Source organism: Labeo rohita, chromosome 24 (assembly GCF_022985175.1).
Source record: "Labeo rohita strain BAU-BD-2019 chromosome 24, IGBB_LRoh.1.0, whole genome shotgun sequence".
In the NCBI taxonomy this organism is placed as follows: Eukaryota; Metazoa; Chordata; class Actinopteri; order Cypriniformes; family Cyprinidae; genus Labeo; species Labeo rohita.
Genome location: NC_066892.1, coordinates 8,574,809 through 8,597,651, shown reverse-complemented (window position 1 = coordinate 8,597,651; position 22,843 = coordinate 8,574,809).

Sequence of the window (22,843 nt, the reverse complement as noted above, 5' to 3'; positions counted from 1 at the left end):
TTTCAGGATTATTTGATGAATAAATAATTAAAAAGGACAGCATTTATTTAAAATAGAATTTTTTAGTAACAGTATACACTACCGTTCAAAGTCATTTTTTTTCTTTTTTTTCTTTCTTTGAAGGAAATTGACACTTTTATTCAGCAAGGATGTGCTAAATTGATAAAAAAGTATAGCAGTTTCCAATATATATATATATATATTAAGCAGCAAAACTGTTTCCAACATTGATAATAAATCAGCATATTAGAAAGATTTCTGAAGGATTGTGTGACTGAAGACTGGACTAATGATGCTGAAAATTCAACTTTGCATCACAAAAATAAATTATATTTTAAGTATATTAAAATAGAAAACTATATTTGCTATATTTTATAATACTACTTTTTCTAAAAATAGTTGTAATTGTAAAAATAGGGTAACAGTTTACAATAAGGTTCCATTAGTTAATGTATTAACTAACATGAACAAACAATGAATAATACATTTATTACAGTATTTATTAGTCTTTGTTAATGTAAGTTAATGAAAATACAGTTCATTTTTAGTTTGTTAGTTCCCAGTACCTTAACTAATGTTAACAAGCATAACTTTTGACATTAATAATACATTAGTAAATGCTGAAATTAACATTAACTAAGATTAATAAGTGCTGTTCATGTTAACTACAGTAGTTAACTACTGTTAACTAATGAACCTTATTGTAAAGTGTTACCAAAAATAGTAATAAAATAAAAAAAATCATGAAACTGTTAAATTATAATTGTATAATAAAAATACTAATAATCATCATAATGTTATTAATTATTATTGTAGTTGCTGTTTGACTTTACAATTGTCTTATTGTCTTTTTTAATTAATATTTATTTAAACATTTGTAGAAACATGATGATCCATTCAAAAAGACATACACAAAGTTAACGACCTAAATAAATAGAATCCAAAAGACAAAAATGTTGTTTAAGGTCGGTATAAAAGTCAGTGTAGTATTCAAGTCTGTTTGTGGATAGTCATTATTTAAGTCTGTTTGTTTAGCTGTGGATTTATTTTTGCTGCACATCGGTAGTTAACCAAAAATTAGCACTATCCAGTTTGCTCATCATTAACTTAATTAGGTTTTCAGTCTTTAAGCACTTATTGACAAAAGGCATTGTGGCGCTAACCCTACACCAGACACTTCTGATCAATAATCTCCACTAAATCAATTCCTAAACAGGTCCTTTTGTGAGATTCGAATAAATAAAGATGTAAAAAAGGCAAACTTTTTGCATTTTCACACATGTGCATATTAAAAAAAGGGCCTCAATATTGAATTGATTTTCACTATTAAAGCAGAGTGTTCATCAGTGTGGCCTCATTATAATTTCACACAGTGCCATTTATGAAATGTCAGTCAAAAAGTGTTCCCACAATAAAATCAATGGCTGTCTTCCAGCATCTGAATGTTTCATTACTGTAAATACAGCAGGAGATATATGGATCGAGGGGCCAGCGGCAGGGGCCCCGTGTGCTTCAGAGAGAGGAAGCAATGCAATAAAAGCACATTGATCTCCTGAACTCAGTGATATACAGCCGCTGGTGTGAGGGGTGTGGGGGGCCGGCGCTGATCTTTGGACTTCTGTTCCCCGGGGCCGTGAAACAACCTTTGAGCACGGCCTAGTCCTCATATCGATGGGCGGTAGATATGATCACCCCGCTGCTGGGAGTTGTCATTTTTCAATAAAAACTCAGAGTGCTGCTTTTTCAGCAACAGGCATTAATGAGAGAATCTCGTGTGAGCTGTTATTGATGGCAGAGGAAGCTCTTTAGATGATCACAGAGTGCAGGTTTAGTCTCAACTCCTCAGAGGAAGAGGAGATTGATAGATTTATCAACAGCCATTGGTCAATCAGCTATCGTAATGCCATAAACCAGAGGGCATGGTGTGTTTTTTTTATTTTTGTACTTGATTTTCTGTGTGTGTTGTTTTGCTGAAGGCCATTTTACAACAGGTTTTGTATCCATGTGTGTTATTAGACCATAAGAGAGAGATGTGTGTGAACAGCTTCCAGTGAAGGTGACCAGTAGATGTCACTGTTGTCAAAACTCTAGATGTCTTCTAGAAATAGATAGATAGATAGATAGATAGATAGATAGATGTGCAATTTGACTTTTAACTTAAATACGTCTGATTACTGAGATGTAGCATTTTTTCAGGTTCAAAATATTAAAAGACCTCATGAACGCAATCTGCCTTTTAAATATTTCCGCAAAGCCTTTGATCTTATTTGTGAGTCATGTTTTAGACACCTCGTGTTCTCTTATCACAACCCTTACAGGCTTCAGGCCATTTGATTGCAGTCAATCTTTCAACTCTTTTTCTAAACACATAGGCCAATTAAAGAACACTCATGAAAAATTGAAATAATAACATTTTATGTGATGTTTTGGGGTGATATTTTCAGTTGTGGAGCTCGATTAAGACTCTTGTATGAGTTTGAGCTTTTCAAAAAGGCTTGTACAATTAAATAATTATGATTGATAACATGGTACCTAAAACGGCTACAAATTAGAAAAAGCAATCACAAGCACTTTGGTCTAATGTTTGCAGCTTTTGAAAATTTTAATTAATGGCTGAGGAAAAGTGGCTATGTTCTCAATGGCATACTAGCTTACTATTTCCACAGAAACAAAGGTTAAAAAAGTGTCACAGAAGCTGTATGCTTTTAAAAAATACTAATATGTACATGTAAGGTGCTAATATGTACTAGGAGTAAATAGGGTGCAAATATGTACCTTTTAGCCTTTTTCCATAAAATGTGATAGTTATGTTTTTGTTTTTTTCTCCTGAAAGTGTATAATATGCAGATTTTCTGTATACATTGAATGCTTGGATGACTTACTATATGCCAAGAGGTATAGTAGTAAAGAAGTATGAAAAAAGCATGCTGCATGGAATTTTGTATTCATGATCCAATGCATTCTACCTTTTAAAAACTGTTTCTGCCTCTATTGTAGGGCCCTACAGTATGAAATTCATTTTCCCCCCAAATAAAAATGAATAATTATTTGAAATCATGAAACACAATTTAACAGCAATTTATAAACATTTAACAAAATTACATTTTTAATGTTAATAAATATGTTTTCTTTTTTTTTTTTTTTTTTTTTTTTTTTAAATCAATTTAATTTTTACCAAATTCTGTGTTTTACCAAATTCCAGTTTCCTTAAATTTTAATAATCAAAAGCATCTCTAATTAATTTATTTTAGGGTTTACATTTCTCTGATAAATAAATTCTGGTAAATAATTTTTCTGGTAAATATTCCTTTAAAAAATTAAAGGAGAAGTCCACTTCCAAAACAAAAATATACAGATAATGTACTCAACCCCTTGTCATCCAAGATGTTCATGTCTTTCTTCAGTCATAAAGAAATTATGTTTTTTGAGGAAAACATTTTTAGGTTTTTTCTCCATATAGTGGACTTCTATGGTGCCCAGAGTTTGAACTTTCAAAATGCAGTTTAAATGCGGCTTCAAATGATCCCATATGCGGTTGTAAACAATCCCAGCCGAGGAAGAAGGGTCTTATCTAGCGAAACGATCAGTTATTTTCATAAAAATAATACAATTTATGTACTTTTTAATGTCAAACGCTTGTCTTGTCTTACTATGCCTGAACTGTTTTTTCGCTTCATGACAGTTAGGGTATGTCGAAAAACTCCCATCTCATGTTCTCCCTCAACTTCAAAATCATCCTATATTACTGTTTTACCTTTTTTGTTAAGGTGTTTGATCTTCTTTGCATGTTCACTTTGTAAAGACTGGGTCAGTACTTCTGCAGAGATGTAGGATGATTTCAAAACGATTTTTGAAGTTGAGGGAGAAAATACGATTGGAGTTTTTCAACATACCCTAACTTTCTTGAACCAGAATACACAGAGTTCAGGCAGAGCAGACGAGCGTTTAAGATTAAAAAGTATTCTTCTCCTTTAAGTTTAAAAATAATTTTATTATTAGTAGTAGTTCTGTCATTACATCAAGTAATATATTTCTGTCACACTAAAGTTCAAGTTAAACCTCTTTTTTATTTTGACGGGTTGCTGTGAAGACCTTTAGTTTCTGTTTGTATGTGATATGGCGATAGTTTATCTCAAAAGAAATGGTAAAATGCTCATGAAGTGACTCTCAGAGCAGTTCATGTTCTCATATATTGAGGCGGCAGAGGCTGAAAACACTGCAAGCATCAACATGTGCTTCAGTATGTGTGTAGAAAACGAAACCGCGTGTCTGCGGCATTCATTCACACAGAGACAGGCAGAACATGCAGGATTCATATTGAAATAGCATTGCTTTGCGGCTTAATATTCACAGACACTAGTCCATATCACATTTCGATTTCACTGTACTGACCTACTTTTGATTTATTCATCCAAGATCTGGCAAATTCTGTGACATTCCACGTTATACAGTAAATCCCATTTTTATGAATGGATTCCATTTCTGCATTGTGGAAATCATTGATCAGATTGAATCAAAAATTAAAAAAAACAAAAACACAAATCATACTGTTAATGCATTCTGTTCACTTTCTGTTACTATTTTTAAATTGTAAGCAGTATACAATATGTACTGTTATCTGTTCAGTAGTACTGTAGCTCCATTCTGAATGCTTTTTCCCCCTCCAGTTTTTCTTTAGCGTTTCTTGTTTCTTCTTCGAAGTGTTTGCCTGGACAACTTGCACCCAGTAACATCTGAAGAAAAAAACATTGTAAAAATAAATATACAGCTTCACAACTGCCATGAGCATAAGCAGTTATCAGGCTTCTCTAATCCTGTGTTCCACCTGAAATAAAGAGTCACGACTAAAGCCTGCGCTTTAATGTGCTTGCCAGGATGTTTGTAAGAAATAGAAAATAATGTACAAACATGGAGCACGGAAACAAATTTCATGTCATAATCAGGTAAATTACATGGTGTCTTTTTTCTTGCTCTAATCTGCTCACTGGTAACCTCTCTTTGTGTCTCTCAGTCTTGCTAGTTTTCTAAAATATTGTTCAAATCAGAAATAATTTTTTGTAATTGCCATTCAGACGTTCATGTTCCCATCATGTCTTCATATGCTGGATAAAATATTAAACTCATGGTTTGTAAAGATATTAAGTCTTTTAAATGACATTTAAATAACAATTTAATTATAACTTAGATGTGAAATTAATTTAGTAATGATTTCAGTTCCATAGTTTGAGTGTTTTTTCCCATTTGTGGAATATTAAATGTTCTGTATGTGTTTTATGGCCTTATTTCAGTGACTTACAAATTTTAGTTTTTAACTAACCACACATAAACGTTTTTTTTTTTTTTTCAAAAACACAAACAGGTACGTTCATGCTGCTTACATATTATTGTAGCCCAATTTGTGCTGAATACAGTATAATCAGTTTTTAGACTTTAATATGTTTTTAAGATTCTGAAAAAAGCACAAATGTCAGGGCATGTCAAAACTTCTCCAGGGCCCCAAAACCCCCTCAGACACCAGAGTTAAAATATTCCAGGTGTTTATTTAAAATTTTCCCTTTCTCTAATCAGAAAGTTTCACTTTTTCTTAAAAAGTTGTTTTAACTGGAATTAATCAGAATTTTAACCTCAATATCACTTTTGATGTATTTAGTCATTTGCAGTGTCCCTTTAATAAACAAAAGCCAATGACATCATCCTGTAGGAATGACATCATTTTGGCGGGAAAATAGCACACTTGATCTGTGATGTTTTGTTGTAATATTTGGCCTTATATCCCTCAAAATAGTTCATCCTGTTTGATTAAATGTCAGAAATTGGTTAACTGATATCAAAATTCCTATGAATTTTACAATGTAGGATAAACTCTCAGTCCCTAGCTTAGCAATGACTAACGTTTTAGCTCAAGATTTCATCCTGTTTGGCATCTTTAAGTAACTCAAGTTACAATATTATCATTTTCACTTCTGTAAGTCAAAGTGTTCAAAATTTAACATTAAACATCCTTCCTCTACAAAAGCTACCTAAAATAGCAAGACTTATGTTTTGGATAAATTCTTAATCTTGTGCTAGGCTCCATAACAAGACGGTGGTCTAGACAGTCTGGTTTATTTTAAAACTATTAGTAATCGAATTACTGTCATCAACCTAAGAACATTTACCATGAATGCCAATTTTGACATAAAAAAAGCCATCCTAATTTTGCATCTTCTGTTTTTTGATCTTCAGGATGTAGCGAAAGCATGCGGGGGTTTGCGTGTTCGTGCTACAGCGCGGTGGTGTGCGCTTGCTGAGAATTGAGTGTGATTGCACCATCCCTCGTGTAAACAACCAACTCTGAAAGCCCTTCCTGTGATTGACACCACTGGAAATGCCAAGCAGAGGTGTCTTTTGTCTGCCTTCTCTTGCTTTCAGCAAACACCAGCACTCCGGGCTGGAAAAGATCTCCACACATAAGGATAACAGCAGCTGTCTCTGACAGGCAGGTATTTTGTGCTACTCGAGCCAACCATTTGATAGCAGGTTGTAGATTATTTCGAAAACATGTTGATGGTATTCTGTTCTCGCCGCTTTTGGGTGCTTGATTCCTGGTTTTAAAGGAATAGTCTACCCATTTACTCGTCCTCATGGCGTTTCAAACCCACATGATGTACTTTCTGCTGTGGAATTCAATTGGAGAAGTTTTGAAAAATGTTCCAGCTGCTCTTTTGCTCACAATCATAAAAGCTGTTCATATATATGGAAGCCCATTTCCGCCACTGAATAAAAAATAAAAAAAGTTAATTGTGACTTTTTATCTTACAATTCTGACTTTTTTCTTGCATTTGCAAGTTTATCTCAGAAATGCAATATAATCTCACAATTGCGTGATATAAACTCGCAATTTTGAGAAATAAGTCAGAATTGTGAGTTTATATCTTGCAATTCTGACTTCATTTCTTAGAATTGCAGCTATTTTTCAGAATTGCGAATTTAGGTCTTACAGTTCTGTGAAATACAGTCAGAATTACGAGTTTGTATCATGCAATTCTGAGAAAAAGGTCAGAATTGCAAAATTGTCCCAATTATTACTTTTTTCTCACATTTGCGTGATGTAATTTCACAATTGCAAGAAATAAAATTACAATTGCGAGATATAAACTCAGAATTGTGAGTTTATATATCAATTCTGTGAAAAAAAGTCAGAATTGCAAGATATGAAGTCACAACTCAGAATTGTGTGATATAAACTCTCAATTGCGAGAAATACTCGCAATTCTGACTTTTTTTCTCAGAATTGTGACTTTATTTATCAGAATTGTGTTTATGTCTCACAATTCTGTAAAAAAAAAGTCAGAATTGCAAGTTTGTGTCACGCAATTCTGAGAAAAAAGTCAGAATTATGAGATAAAAAGTCACAATTACCATTTCTTATTCACGGTGGAAATGGGCTTTCATACATATATTACATTTATTATTGAATATTTTAATTATTTGTTCACAGTCATTGTATGGAAAAAATAGCATTAACAGTTTGGAATGATATGAGAGTAAATAATACCTTTTATTAATTTTTTTTATTTCAATTTTGGCTGAAGTACTCTTTTAGACTAATGTATTGTGTTGTGTATGTTAGATAACATAAATAATATAAAATAAATAGAATTTTTAGAAATATGCTGTCTTATAAACCAACGACCGTTTTTGTTGACCTCACTAAACTAAATCCATTAGAGACCTATTTAATCGAATTAATTTGCATGTGCCGTAGACATATTTCGTTTCCGTTGTCAGCAATAACCCAGTGATATGGTAATATTCAAAGCACAAACACTAAAACTGCAGGTCATATGCAAATTAGAAGGACTAAGGGCCTCAGATACTCACAGCAGAACTAAAGGAACAGGACTGCAAAGGGTATAATTGGGCCCGTTGGACTTGCTTCTGGGCACTGTTTTCCAACCTAGCTCGCAAATGGCCGGAGGCGAGTGCTTACCTGTGCATAATTTGAAAAGCATTACGAGCAAAGGATTGGACTCCATAGGTTTATGTCTCCGTTCGTTACCTATATTTGTTAGTTTGGCATGCACACGGCGTAGCTGCTTTCTACATATGTGCGTGTGGATAATGGAAAGACATCTTTCCAGGAATCACAGTGATTAAGACATTACAATGTGATAGCAGCAACTGAAGACCTTATTACCACTGAAAGAGTCGTGTGTGCTGATGAATGTGGAATGGCTGGGCGTATAATTAGAATGTTCCATGTCCCAGCCAGGATGGCAGATTGGCTGAGCTGTCTTCTCATGTCAATCAGAAAGCATGTGGGTGTCACCATTTTACAGCCTGGCTTTCATACATTTGATTGTGTAAAAAGCAAATGGATGCTTAGGTTTCCTACTTTTTACATTTTTCTTATGGGAGAGACCCTAATATTGCAATAAATATGTCAAGTCAGGTCAAGTCACCTTTATTTACAGTCATGGCCAAAAATATTGGCACCCTTGCAATTCAAAAAATGCAACACTTCTCTCAGAAAATGTTTCCAGTTTCAGATGTTTTGGTATTCACATACTTATTGTTTTTGTTTGCACTGCAACAACATAAAAAAAGAGAGGAAAAGTCAAACTCAAGAATGGACTGGACAAAATTATTGGCACCTTGTCAAAATTGTAAGATATAATTGGTTTTCAAGCATGTGATGCTCCTGTAATTTGTATTTAGACACACCTGTGGCAAGTAACAGGTGTGGGCAATATAGTAATCACACTTGCAACCAGTTAAAATGGAGAAAAGTTGACTTAACCTATGTGTTGTGTGTCACACTGAGCATAGAGAATGGAAAGAAGTATAAAGAGTTGTCTGTGGATTTCGGGGAAAAAATAGTGGAAAAAGTCAAGGCTACAAGTCCATCTCCAGAGATCTTAATGTTCCTGTGTCCACTTTGCGCAATATCATCAAGAGGTTTACAGCCCATGGCACTGTAGCTAACCTCCCTGGACGTGGGCGGAAGAGCAAAATTAATGAAAAATTACAACAAAAGATTGTTTGAATTGTGTATAAAGAACCAGATTAATTTCCAAACAAATTCAAGCTGATCTGCAGACACAGGGCACAACAGTATCAGCTTGCACTATCCTTCGCCTTCTGAATGAAAAGGGATGGTATGGTAGGAAACCCAGGGGGACACCACTGCTGACACAAAGGCATAAAAAAGCAAGCCTGGAGTTCTGAAATAGCCAGCAATGAGTCCAGATCTGAATCCCATAGAACACCTGTGGAGAGATCTTCAAACAGCAGTTGGGAGAAGGCATCCTTCAAATCTGAATGACCTGGAGCAGTTTGCAAAAGAAGAGTGGTCCAAAATTCCAGTAGAGAAGTGTAAGAAACTCATTCATGGTTACAGGAAGCGATTGATTTCAGTTGTTTTTTTCCAAAGGAGATGCTACCAGATATCAAGTTAAAGGTGCCAATAATTTTGTCCAGTGCATTTTTGGGTTCTGTGTGGAATTGTATCAGATTTGACTTTTCTTCTCTGTATTTTTGTGTTGTTCCAATGCAAACAAAAAACAAAACAAAACAAAACAAAACATGTGAGTACCAAAACATTTACAACTCCAACAGTTTTCTGAGAGAAGGGTTACATTTTTTGACAGAATTGCAAAGGTGCCAATATTTTTGGCCATGACTGTATATAGAGCTTTTAACAATACAGATTGTGTCAAAGCAGCTTTATGGTATTAAACAGGAAAATTGTGTTTTTCAAATTGGTATGTTTCTCTGGGCCATAAAGAAATGTAGAGCTGAGTATCATAAGCATAACAGTAAAAACTAACACCATGTTCCCTCATGATATCTTTCATGGGTAGCATGTAAAGCGTAAAAAGTAATGGTCCTAGTACCGAGCCCTGAGGTACTCCATACTGCACATGTGATTGATATGATACCTCTTCATTCACTTTTCTGTGTCAGTCTCCATCACACATTCACTCAGGAGCCAGCGTTCTAACGTAGAAACTGAATACGCTGCACCTTGTTTACAAGCAGAGGAATTTAGATTGAACCACTGATGGCTTTAGCTGCCTTTCTGGGCCTTGAACGTGTCAGTTGTGTTGCTGTCTATGCAGGGTCAGAAAGCTTTTGGATTTCATCAGAAATATCTTAATTTGTGTCCCGAAGATGAATGACGGGTTTGGAACGACATAAGGGTGAGTAATTAATGACAGAATTTTCATTTTTGGGTGAACTAACCCTTTAAATCAGCATTTTGAGCCAGACGTAATACATAGAGGTAGTTTTAAAGCTTTGGCTGCACAATGTGCTTTCTAGAAGTCTACACATATAAGCAAACTGGATATCAGATGGGAAAAAATCGAGTCTTCTGCCAGTCATAGTTCCACCCAATCCAAACCCTCCCAAACTGCACACAGTCTGCCGTCTGGGACTCTCAAGCACAGTTCAGCAGTCACACACCCGAATCTGAGTGAGACGGTCTGTTTAATGTGCTGGACTTGACTTAACCTTTGCCGAATTGAGTCTATAACATTGCGTCACTGTTTGCTGCAATATTTGCACTCGTGTTCTCTCAAATCTCTGTACTGAAATGGAAATCACAGACAGGTGTTCTTTCATTTTATTTACACATTGTTCACATCTTACAGCCATCTCTTGGCACTATAACAAAAGTACAGGTAAAAGAAAATCTCCACTGTAGTAAAGAAAAAGACTTGGCTGAATTTCCAACCTGTCTTGCAGATGACATAAGTAGGTCAGCCGCATATCATGCATGTTTTTTAGAAGAAAAAAAATCAAACTTTCAGTCCTAGTAGTGTCCAAAAAATACATAGGGGAATTCACCAAGAATAAATTATGACCGACACAAACATTTTGCAAGTTTTCTTGTGAGTGCTTGGTTGTGGAGGATGCACACTACCATTTGAGAGTTTGGGGTCAATAAGATTTTTAATGTTTTTGAAAGTTTTATACTCACCAAAGCTGAATTTATTTGATGAAAATACAGTAATTTAAAGTAATATAGGGGAATTTTGACCATTTTTAATTAAAAAAAAGCCACCTTTCCCTTTGTGCCAAAAGCTGAATTTTTAGCATCATTACTCCTGTCTTCAGTGTCACACAATCTTTCAGAAATCATTTTAATATGCTTATTTGCTGCACAAGAAAAAATTCTTATCATCAGTGATGAAAACGTGATTATTTGGTATAGAATTTTTTGCACTTTTGATCATTTTAATGCCCCAGACTTTTTACACAGTATTTGTTTAGACATACAGTTGAGGTCAAAAGTTTGCACTCCCCTTTCATATACAACTATTACAGAAGGTTCAAACACTCACTGATGCTCCAGAAGGACAAACCATACATTAAGAGCCAGGGGTTAAAACTTCTGAACAGAATGGAGATGTGTACCTTTTTCTTATTTTGCCTAAATATCATATTTTTTTCATATAGTACTGCCCTTTAGAGGCTACAGAAGATAGTTACATGTTTCCCAGAGGACAAAATAAGTTACATTTACCCTGATCTTCAAATTCAAAAAGTTTTCACACCCCAGCTCTTAATGCATCATGTTTTCTTCTGGAGCATCAGTGAGCATTTGAGCCTTCTGTAATAGTTGCATTTAAGTCCCTCAGTTGTCCTCAGTGTGAAAAGGTGGATCTCAAAATCATACAGTCATTGTTGGAGAGGGTTCAAATACACAAAAATGCTGGAAAACCAAATAATTTGTGGGACCTTAAGGATTTTTCTGAAGAACAGCAGGCAGTTTAACTGTTCAGGACAAACAAGGGACTCATGAACAATTATCACTAAACAAAAAGCACAGCTGTGGATCATTCAGGTAACAACACAATATTAAGTATCAAGCGTATGTAAACTTTTAAAAGGGGTCATTTTTATAAATTCAACTATTATTTTGTCTTTTGGACTATATGTAAACATCTTTTATGTGAAATATCTTATTCAAGTCAGCACTAAATAAACAATAACTTGCATTTTGTATGATCCCTCTTATTTTGGTAAAATAATTAACATTTTTAATGATTCTGAAAGGGGGATGCAAACTTTTAACCTCAGCTGTAGATTTAAAGCTTTAAACTGATGCAAAAATATTTACAGTAAAATGACAAGTCCACACTTTAGCATTGTGCAGTTTCATAACTGAATCACTGTGTTCATAGCCACGCCCCCAACCCACACCATTGGTTGAGCAAGCATATCTGTTATCAGGCAGGACAGGATGCTTAAACATACAGATGAATATTTTGGTAGCTCCACAGAGATGTGTTGTTTACACTTCTCAGTTGAGTCAACCGATAAATAGCTCACTTGTTACTTTATAGTTGTTTCTGCACATTAAGCTAGAACAGAAGAAAGTAAGTCAGACAACAGGTTTAACACTGAGATGACAGAGGTGTCAAGATTTTGATTTAAAAAGACAGTCAGCTTAATTAGTGCAGTTAAACCTGGCACAGGAAATCACTGAGCTGTAGATGTAGGCAGTGGGTTAAAAATGGGAATTCTTGCTGATAAGTGCTTATCCGTGCCAGTGGCTTGGGGTGCTCCGTTTATTGCCCTTTTGGCAGCACAGCACCTGGCTGTTTCTTGGGCATCACTATCACCTCAGAGTCCAACACTGCCAGGCTGTTACAGTAGGCACAGTGTCTTCGTTAATACTTCTTTAGAAATTGCATATATCAGCAGTTTTTGCCTGCGACATGTCTTCATAACCAAAACACATCGAGCCATATGATATCTGTGCACATGATTGATTTGCACGACGATGCTGTTTATGCATGCACAGGATTCAGAGAATGTCATTGATTTGGTGAACATCATCATGACACGCATATCGTCGTCTTTAATACATTTACAGATTTTGATCTGTCTGATCAAATGCATCCGCTCAGAATTGTAATCAGCTAAATGAAGTGCAGAATTAATGATTCATGCACGATGAAATATTGCACTAATTGCCTGCTGCCAGTTTACACTTTGGAAGCCACCAAAATGCACTTTTCTCATCATCTGTGTGTACGAGACTGTGCAGTTTGGCTGAGTGCCACTCAGAATGCCACATGGTTCCAATGACCTTTTCCAGACCTTGTTGTAGAAGGAGGAGTACCCCACCTGTCAATACTGATTTTCATGGACCACTTCTTTTCACCTTTCCTGTGTTAACCAGAGTGAAAAAGAAACTGGCCTGCAAGGTTTCAAATGCCCAATAAATGTGATTTTGCAGAAAAGAACAAATTGTTTTGCTAATAGCAGCTTATTTATTTCTCACTATTAGTATTATTTCTAATAAAAAAATCTGTTGTCAGACTGCTCAAAATATTCATTTATTCTTGATATTTTGTGAATATTTATCATTAAAGTGATAGTTCACCCAAAATGAAAATTCTGTCATTAATTACTCACCCTCATGTTGTTCCAAACCCATAAGATCTTTGTTCATCTTCACAAAAATTAAGAGAGCTTTCTGACAGCATAGACAGGAACGCAACTACCACGCTCAAGGCCCACTTAGATATTAAGGATATTGTTAAAAAGGTCCTGACATGAGAAATCAAATTTGCCTTGATCTTTTGGCTTATAAGAGGCCTTTGTACCATTAAAACATCCTGCAAGTTTCATAGCTTAAAACGTCCTCCTCACTGTAAACAGCATTTATTTACTCAAGCCCCAAAAATGGTTTGTTTGGATCTGGTGTGCAAGATGACATCACCCGGGCACTAACATTTGCATAAACACTACGCAGGAGCCATACAAACAAGCATCATATCTGTATATTTCTCTACATTAGAAATGGAATATTAACATTTAACTTTGTGTAACTTAACAAAAAAAAATTGCATCACCTTGAACATCTTTTTTTGATTTTTTCCTCATTTAATTTTCAGGCTGCGCAGCAGAGGTGGCACTGAAAGCGGCACCCCTTGCTAAGCACGAACACAAAAACCCTGCTGCTTTGTCGTGGTCGACTGCTAGCGCAAGATAAAAAAGATTTTATCTCTTTGTGGCTGCTGTGTGTCATTGACCAATCAGAGGTGACTTTATTCACAACCAATCTAACAGCATTTAGCTTTTATGTGATCAAAGAACAACACGGAGGAGACATGAGGTTGCATGCTGCTACTTTGTGCTCTGCAAAAAAATTGCTTCCCTCCAGAATGTCTGCCCACCAGTCACATTTAGGCTGAGATCTATTTGTGGTAAACCTATTTTACCTGCATTTCTCCAAATGAAAACCCACACATTTTATGGAGCAATATAAGCCGTTTTATTTGGTTAATTCTGTTTTATTAGCTGTCACTTACATGCAACATGACAGTGTTAAATGCTTTAAAGGGGTCATCGGATGCCCATTTTCCACAAGTTGATATGATTCTTTAGGGCCTTAATGAAAAGTCTATAATATACTTTGGTTAAAAATTCTCAATGGTTGTGTAAAACAACACCCTTTTTACCTTGCCAAAATCAGCTCTGCAAATATCATCTCATTCTGGTCGAGGCTGCTTTAAATGCAAATGACTTCTGCTCGCCCTGCCCCTCTCTTCTCTTTGTGGAGTGACGAGCCTGTTTACTTTAGCCGCATTTAGCCACGTTTAGCCGCTAAACTTGCTAACTAGCACATTATTAGGAAAGGCGATTGCAAAGATTCATATAAAACCCTTATACTCACTTCTGCTGTAAGTGAAGCTGGATCATGAATGATTTGCGTGAACATAGACGGATATATGTAGATCGGGAGGCGCATTCCCTTCACAAATAAACGTAATCCACTGCATCTTCAGCGGATCAGATGTCGGGAGTAAATGACGACCACTACATTCATTATTACATCCAGCAACACAACATCTCAATTGCTCAGTCGGAGATATTCTTGTCTAACTTGCATCCCTGCTCTGGCATCGAAACAAAGAGGGCGGACTGTTACAGCTGATCTGAGGTAAAACACTCATGTCAATCAACTATCGTGGGAGCAGCCTCTGTCGCTGTGCGACAGGCATCTGAGAATGGCTCGATTTGAAAAAGGGGATATTATTTTTACAGATAATTAAAAACCACTGCATGGATTTTTATCATTATAGGGTAGATTTGTACATACACTGTCAACACACATTAATGTTCAAACAACATGTAAAAGTGAACTTAGCATCCGATGACCCCTTTAATATGCACTTTTAACCAACAACATGTAAAGTCAATGAAGCGGGGAACCAATTTAAACAAAATGTTATATCCAAATATATTCTTAAAGGCGTAGTTCACCCAAAAATGAAAAATTTGTCATTAATTACTCACCCTCATGCCTTTCCAAACACGTAAGACCTTCATCTACAGAACACAAATTAAGATATTTTTGATGAAATCCAAAGAGCTTTCTGACCCTGCATAGACAGCAACACAACTGACACGTTCAAGACCCAGAAAGTTAGTAAGGACATCGTTAAAATAGTCCATGTGACATCAGTTGTTCAACCATAATGTTATGAAACTACGAGAATACTTTTTGTATGCAAAGAAAACAAAAATAATGACTTTATTCAACAATTTCTTCTCTTCCGTGCAGTGTTGGCAAGTTTGCGGTTTTCCGACGGAAATGGGCTACTTTAACACTGTTGCCGTGGGTTGTTTTTGATGTCCGCGGGTTGAAGCGACCCCAATAACGTCATATTTAACCCCTGAAATACGAATTTACCAGGGGAACCCCAACAAAAAGAGTGAAGAGTGTTGTGAAAACCTGGAAACCCTGTTTCCGTGTCAGTCTTCGCCGCACAAGAGTACCACGACGTATGCGCATGTCAAAAGCTACTAATATGTATCATTCAGGTACTAATATGTACCTCTGAGGTACTAATATGCACGCTTTAGGGGTATATAAGGTACAAACCAGGTATAATTTTGCCCACGTAATCTTAACTGCAATATATTCTTCAATGCATGAATGACTTTGCATTGAACAAAAGCAGCCTCAAGCATTGTGGTGTACAAAATGTGTATTACATATATCTAGCCTATCACATACCACAAAAAATACCCTTGTCTCAACTCCACTGTGATTATAACACAAAAAAGGATGTGAGTCATGTGACAGTCATTCTCTCTTTCATGTTAATGCAATCATCTAGGAACAAAAGCAGTAAAACATGAGCTCACATTGACAGCTGTTATCTGAGATGAATATGTATGCGCACACTCGCTCGGCGGTTACATAGAGCTGCACAAGAATGCTCGAGAAGGGCACATGCTCACACATACACACACACACATACACACGCCTGTGGCTACTCTGTGATCAAAGAGCTCGGCACTTTCTTTAATCACTTCTACATGTATAAGATATTCCGGAAGGATCCTGCTTGGCTTGCGACAGGCTGTGGCGAACGCTTTGCATGTCTGACCTGACTGATCGATAAGTTATTAAAGAACAACCTCTTGGAGGCTCGTCGATTAATTCAGGGCTGTCAGGCTGCGGTTGCCCAGGCCGTGTTCTGCTCCGAGGATCCTCCCGCGGTCCCGGACGACCTTACGCTCGCTCTCCCTTCCTCATCAGCCACATGCGGGTGCATTAACGGGGCTGACGGGGCAAGGTAGTCGAGGGAGATTTAACGGGATTTCAGCTGTCCAACTTGGTATTGATTAAATCAAGTTGTGCAGTAAACATCAGAAAGTCGCTTTAGAGTGCATTTCATATGCAAGTATGTGCAAATGTAATGTTAATGTTTGTTTATGCTTGCAGAAGAGAAGAAATTGTTGAATAAAGTCAATCTCTTTGTTTACCACTGGTTGAACCACTTATGTCACATGGACTATTTTAACAATGTCTTTACTATCTTTCTCTGCCTTGAACGTGGTAGTTGCATTGCTGTCTGTGCAGGGTCAGGAAGCTCTCGGATTTCATCAAAAATATCTTAATTTGTGTCTCGAAGATGAACACGACATGAGGGTGAGTAATTAATGGCAGATTTTTTTTTTTTGGGTGAACTAGCCTTTTAAGGATGCAGTGCTGCAGCTTACTTGGAAAGATGTTTAGTTTGCAACAGCAGTGTGAAGTGTGTGTGTGTTCTCAGGCGGAGGAAGGATAACACATCAGAAATCTCAGCCTGACTTAACGCCTGCCACTTTCATCCAACCTGCAGTAACAAGATCAGCTCTCCAGCCTCTTCCTTGCCTTCACCTTGCCAGACTTTGCAGACGTTTCTTTGCACCTGGGAATAAACATACAGTACAATACAGTAATTCATACTTTTTCTTTGCTTCTCTTTCAATCAGGGATATTCCCACTTATGTAATAAATAAGCATCTGTTGAAAAAAAGGTTTCCAAGATAGTGGGCGAGATGTGAGAAATATGTGGCATGGTTTATCATTTTCTGTCAGAAATGGGAAAACATTTTTTCTGTCTTATGTTGTTTCTTATTGCAAAGTCTTTTAAATAATTACATTTTTGTAACAGAATTCAAACAACAAATGTTGTTTTGACATTTTGACCAGTCATCTCTTCCATTATACAATTTCGAGTTTATACATTCAAGGTCAAAAGTTTACACCCCCCCTTTCAGAATCATTAAAAAATGTAAATTATTTTACCAAAATAAGAGGGATCATACAACATGTTGTTGTTTATTTAGTACTGACCTGAATAAGATATTTCACATAAAATATGTTTACATATAGTCCACAAGAGTGACCCAGTTCAAAAGTTTACATACACTTGATTCTTAATAATGTGTTCTTACCTAAATGATCTGTGTTTTTTTGTTTAGTGATAGTTGTTCATGAGTCCCTTGTTTGTCCTGAAGTTAAACTGCATACTGTTTTTCAGAAAACTTCTTCAGGTCCCACAAATTCTTTGGTTTTCCAGCATTTTTGTGTATTGCAACTATTACAGAAGGTTCAAACGCTCACCGATGCTCCAGAAAGAAAAAAACATGCATTAAGATCCGGGGGTGAAAACTTTTGAACAGAATGGAGGTGTGTACTTTTTTCTTATTTTGCCTAAATAATATATATTGTTTTTTCATTTAGTACTGCCCTTCAGAAGGTACAGAAGATAGTTACATGTTTTCAAGAAGACAAAATAAGTTAATTTACCCTGATCTTCAAATTCTTAATACATTGTATTTCCTTCTGGAGCATCAGTGAGCGTTTAAACCTTCTGTAGTAGTTGCATATGAGTCCCTCAGTTGTCCTCAGTGTGAAACGATGGATCTCAAAATCATACAGTCATTGTTGGAAAGGGTTCAAATGCACAAAAATGCTGAAAAACCAAAGAATTTGTAGGACCTAAAGGATTTTCTGAAGAACAGCAGGCAGCTTAACTGTTCAGGACAAACAAGGGACTCATGAAAAACTATCACTAAACAAAAAACCACAGCTGTGGATCATTCAGATAACAACACAGTATTAAGAATCAACGGGGTGTAAACTTTTGAAGCAGGTCATTTTTTATAAATTCAACTATTATTTTGGAGAGGAGGAACTGATGTCTTGTTTCTCTCTCCTTTATCAAATCTCTCCTTGTTCCTCTTACTTTGAGGATCAGACCTAAGAGTCAAAACCCTAGAATGAGTGTAGGCCTATCTATCAGCGCTCTGAAATAACAGCTCCGACCGCTGACCCATTCAAACTGATCAAAAGTCCACAACGTCTCCACCACAAGTGCCATCACTCCACAGCCACGATGAGACAGGAGGAGAGAAGCACTCAGTAAGAGGACAATCCCTCATAATCTTTAGATTTCCTTTATTGAGCGTCGAGCTGAGTTTCGGCCATCATGCGTGCTTGACACAGTGTAGTGATTTCTCACTGGATATTTGCCACAATTGCAGCAGCCACATCTGACAGAGATGGAGAGAATATTGTTTAAGGGTGAGAGGGATAGATTTATCGTCCGGCCCGACATCAGAGCAGAGAGGGATGTGATAGATGGACTAATACTCTTTCTGTCCTCTCCGCTCTCGAGTTGAAGCTTCAGACTCGAGTTTGATTCGCGACTGCTGGGATATTTAACCGTCTGAATGCAGCGTTGGGAATCTGAACATCTCGTTTAGATGCTTATTTTATACCGAGGTTGAGACCTTAGTTCAGGCCGTTGGAATTTTGTGCATTTTTGCTCTAGTTAGCTATACTCCTAGAGGATTATAAAACCGGACCATAATAGAATCAGAAGACCACATTCGGTGGTAACTGTTTCTTCATGACAGTTTTAGGGGAAATAAATATGTGTGGTTTCTCCAGACGAGGTCAGAAGGTAGAGAGAAGGAGTGTGTGAATGAGAGATCAAGTGCGATCAAATGAGAGGCGAGAACATTCCGATAAATTGATGCGATGGGGCCGGCACCAGTCCGACACAGAGGGAGCATTGATTGGTCTGTGATGTTCTGATGAGACAGTCAGAGTCTCTTCTGTGCCAAGATCTGGTTCTTTAAAGACCTGTTCTTATAGACTATTAGCACTAGTATCTACTAAAGGAGAAATAATATACCTACCTGACAAAGTCTATTACTTAGCCCGACCTATTAATGAACATGATGAGCCAACTAATGTAGTTCAGCAGCTGGTTTTAAAACATGGGATGAAATGTTTTAACCCTCATGTTCTGTGGACTGACTTTACTGTTTTTGTATTTGAAGTCCCTGAAAAATAATTATTCTTCAGTGACCTCAAATTGCCAAATATTTCTGTGGCTTTATCCCTATGTTTGTGCTTTTCCACAGAAATGTGGTTGATAGCTATTTTAGCTTTGTATTGTTTCTGTTTGGTGTCAATTTAGCAGAAATTAAAAATGTAGCATAGAAAATGTCATTGCATGTATGATTGATGTATTTCTTAGGTCTGCAGCAATGCAAAATGTATTTATTTATTTATTTGTTATATAATTATTAGATAATTCTGTCTGCATTTTTATTTATTTATATAGCAGAAGCTTTTGGTTTTTGGCTCTTGATAATTCAGTGGTAAGTATGTTTTTCATATCAGTAATTTGACCTGGTTTTCTAAGGAAAAAAAAAAATCAAACCAAGACTTTTGTTCATGGAAAAATATCAGATTTATCATATCCATTAAGACCTACAGTATACTTAAATACGGAAAACTACAGAAATAACTTAAAGGGCTGGTTTATGGATGATGAAGATCCTTTATTATGTAAGCTGTGTTTTGTTTGTGAACGTGAGGAGGGATTTAATGGTTCCTATAACACCTCGATTAACCTGCCGTTCAAAGGTCTGTGTTCCTGTTTGCTGGGCCAATTGAGGTTGTCCTGTGATAATTATTATGCCTTGATCCAACGTCAAAATTTTCTAGTTTTTTTTGCTAATTGTTTTTTTTCTTTAAGTACAGTTACAATATGAAAGCAAGTTATTTTATTTAGCAAGCGGTGTTGCCTTTATAATGAACCATAGGGATGGACTATATGACCGCGAATCAAAATCTCGATTAATTGAACATTTTACCTCGATTACGATTAATGAACTATTATTTTTTATTTTTTTAAAGCACAGAATGCCTACTCTTATTTTATTGTTTCATACAAAGTTTTTTTTTCAAGATTCATTATTTTATTTTATTTCATACAAGTTTTTTTTTATGATTCATTATTTTATTTTATTATGTTTTATAGAATTTTTTTTCAAGATTCATTATTTTATTTAATTTTATTTCATACAAGTTTTTTTATGATTCATTATTTTATTTCATTATTTTTCATAGAATTTTTTTCAAGATTCATTATTTTATTTTATTTCATACAAGTTTTTTTATGATTCATTATTTCATTTTATTATGTTTCATAGAACTTGTTTTCAAGATTCATTATTTTATTTTATTTTATTTTACTTCATACAAGTTTTTTTGATTCATTATTTTATTTTTATGATGTTTTATACAAAGTATTCCCCAAAATTCTTTTTTTATTGAGTTTCATACAAACCTTTTTTTTTTTGAGATTCTTTATTTTATTTTATTTTATTTTATTGACTTTTCTCAGAATTGCAAGTTTATATATTGCAATTGTGAAATTGTGTAAACCGAAGTTGAATTTATTTTAGTGTTTCAAGCAGTTTTTTTTTTTTATGATTCATTATTTTATTTTATTGTTTCATCAAAAAAATTTTCAAGATTCATTATTTTATTTTATTTTATTTTATTTCATACAAGTTTGTTTTATGATTCATTATTTTATTTTATTTCATACAAGTTTTTTTATGATTCATTATTTTATTTAAATTTCTTATTTTATTTTATGATGTTTCATACAAAGTTTTTCTCCAAGTTCTTTCATACAAAGTTTCATACAAAGCTTTTTCTTCGAGATTCTTTGTTTTATTTTATTTTTTTATTTTATTTATTTATTGACTTTTCTCAGAATTGCGAGTTCACAATTTTTTCAGAGTTGTTTATATCTCGCAATTGTGACTTTTTTCCCAGAATTGCGAGTTTATATCTTGCAATTATGACTCTTTTTTTCAGAATTGTGTTTATATTTCGCAATTGTGACTTTCTTCTCATAATTGCGAGTTTATATCTCACAGTTTTGAGAAGGTGAGTCAGAATTGTGAGATATAAACCTGCATGTGCGAGAAAACAATTCTGAATTGTGAGATACAAACTCGCTTTTGCGAAAACAACAGATTGTAATGACGTGCATTTCCACAGTTATTAAAATAGCAGTGTGAATCTAGCATTTATTTATTCATGCATTCATTCATTTAAATGCAAGGGTTCTGAGAACCCTGAAAATGTGTCCATATCATGTTTTTTCCTCTTGAAGTTTGAATGGATCTTTATTCATGAAAAAATATAGCCATCTTTTTATTTTATGTTGGGTGGTCCCTCACAACGAGATATTTGGGGGTCAGAAAGCTTGAAAACCCCTGCTCAAAACCAAACAGCCACACCCTGCAAAGCACAATTAATCAAGTAAATGGCTGAATTAATTCTACAAGACATTTTCCAGACATTTGACACGGTAAAAGAGGTGTTGTTGTCTTACAAGGGTTTTTTGATAAAGATTTATTGCCAATACAAGTAGCAGCCTTGTTCTCCGTGACGGCATCGCACACCTCAGTGGCTGCTCAGGGCAGATTGTGTAAATCTGTTACGAGACGGCGTTATTAACTCTATTTTCTTTCCTCCTATCCACACATTGTCACCTGTTCAACCTTATTTCAGCTTAAGTGCCTCTTAATCATCCCATTCCCAGGCTGATAGATATCCCCCTCTCCTCGCGCGGCCCCCTCCGTCTGTAAGTCTCTCTTTTCGCTTGCGAATCCTCTGAGGATGTAACTTTCTGATTATATGCCGAACGTCTCTCTGTCCAATCGGGGCTTCTGAGAGCTTCTTACTAACAATCCCAGAGGAAAAGAACCGATCTTGAATACATACGCGTGTCGAGAGCTGCCCGCTGCATAGCTAACCAAATAGCTAAAGCTACTAAATTGGGGGTAAACAAAACTTTTGGTATTCTTTGATATGTAGGTTTCTCTCACACGCTTGTTACCTACATGATTTCATTACCTCCGCCTAGGCCAGGCCTCCATAATGTGTTCGCAGTCTAAGCAGGCAGTCATTATCCACAGAAAATGGCTTAATTATTCAGGCAAGGTTTTTCGACTGCATGGGAGAGAAACATATGTTACGCTTAACAACGGGGGGAAGTTTGGAGCCCGAGCAGCCAGGCTGAAACAGCTGACGGAGCCAGTGCACGCGTAGGGCTTTCCCTGGGAAAAGCAGAGCAGGCAATAATCTAACTATAATTAAGGCCTATAAACCATGTCAGGCTGCCATTAGACCAAATGGCTTGCAACCAATCAGCTATGACATTAATGGCATCGGAGCTTCGTA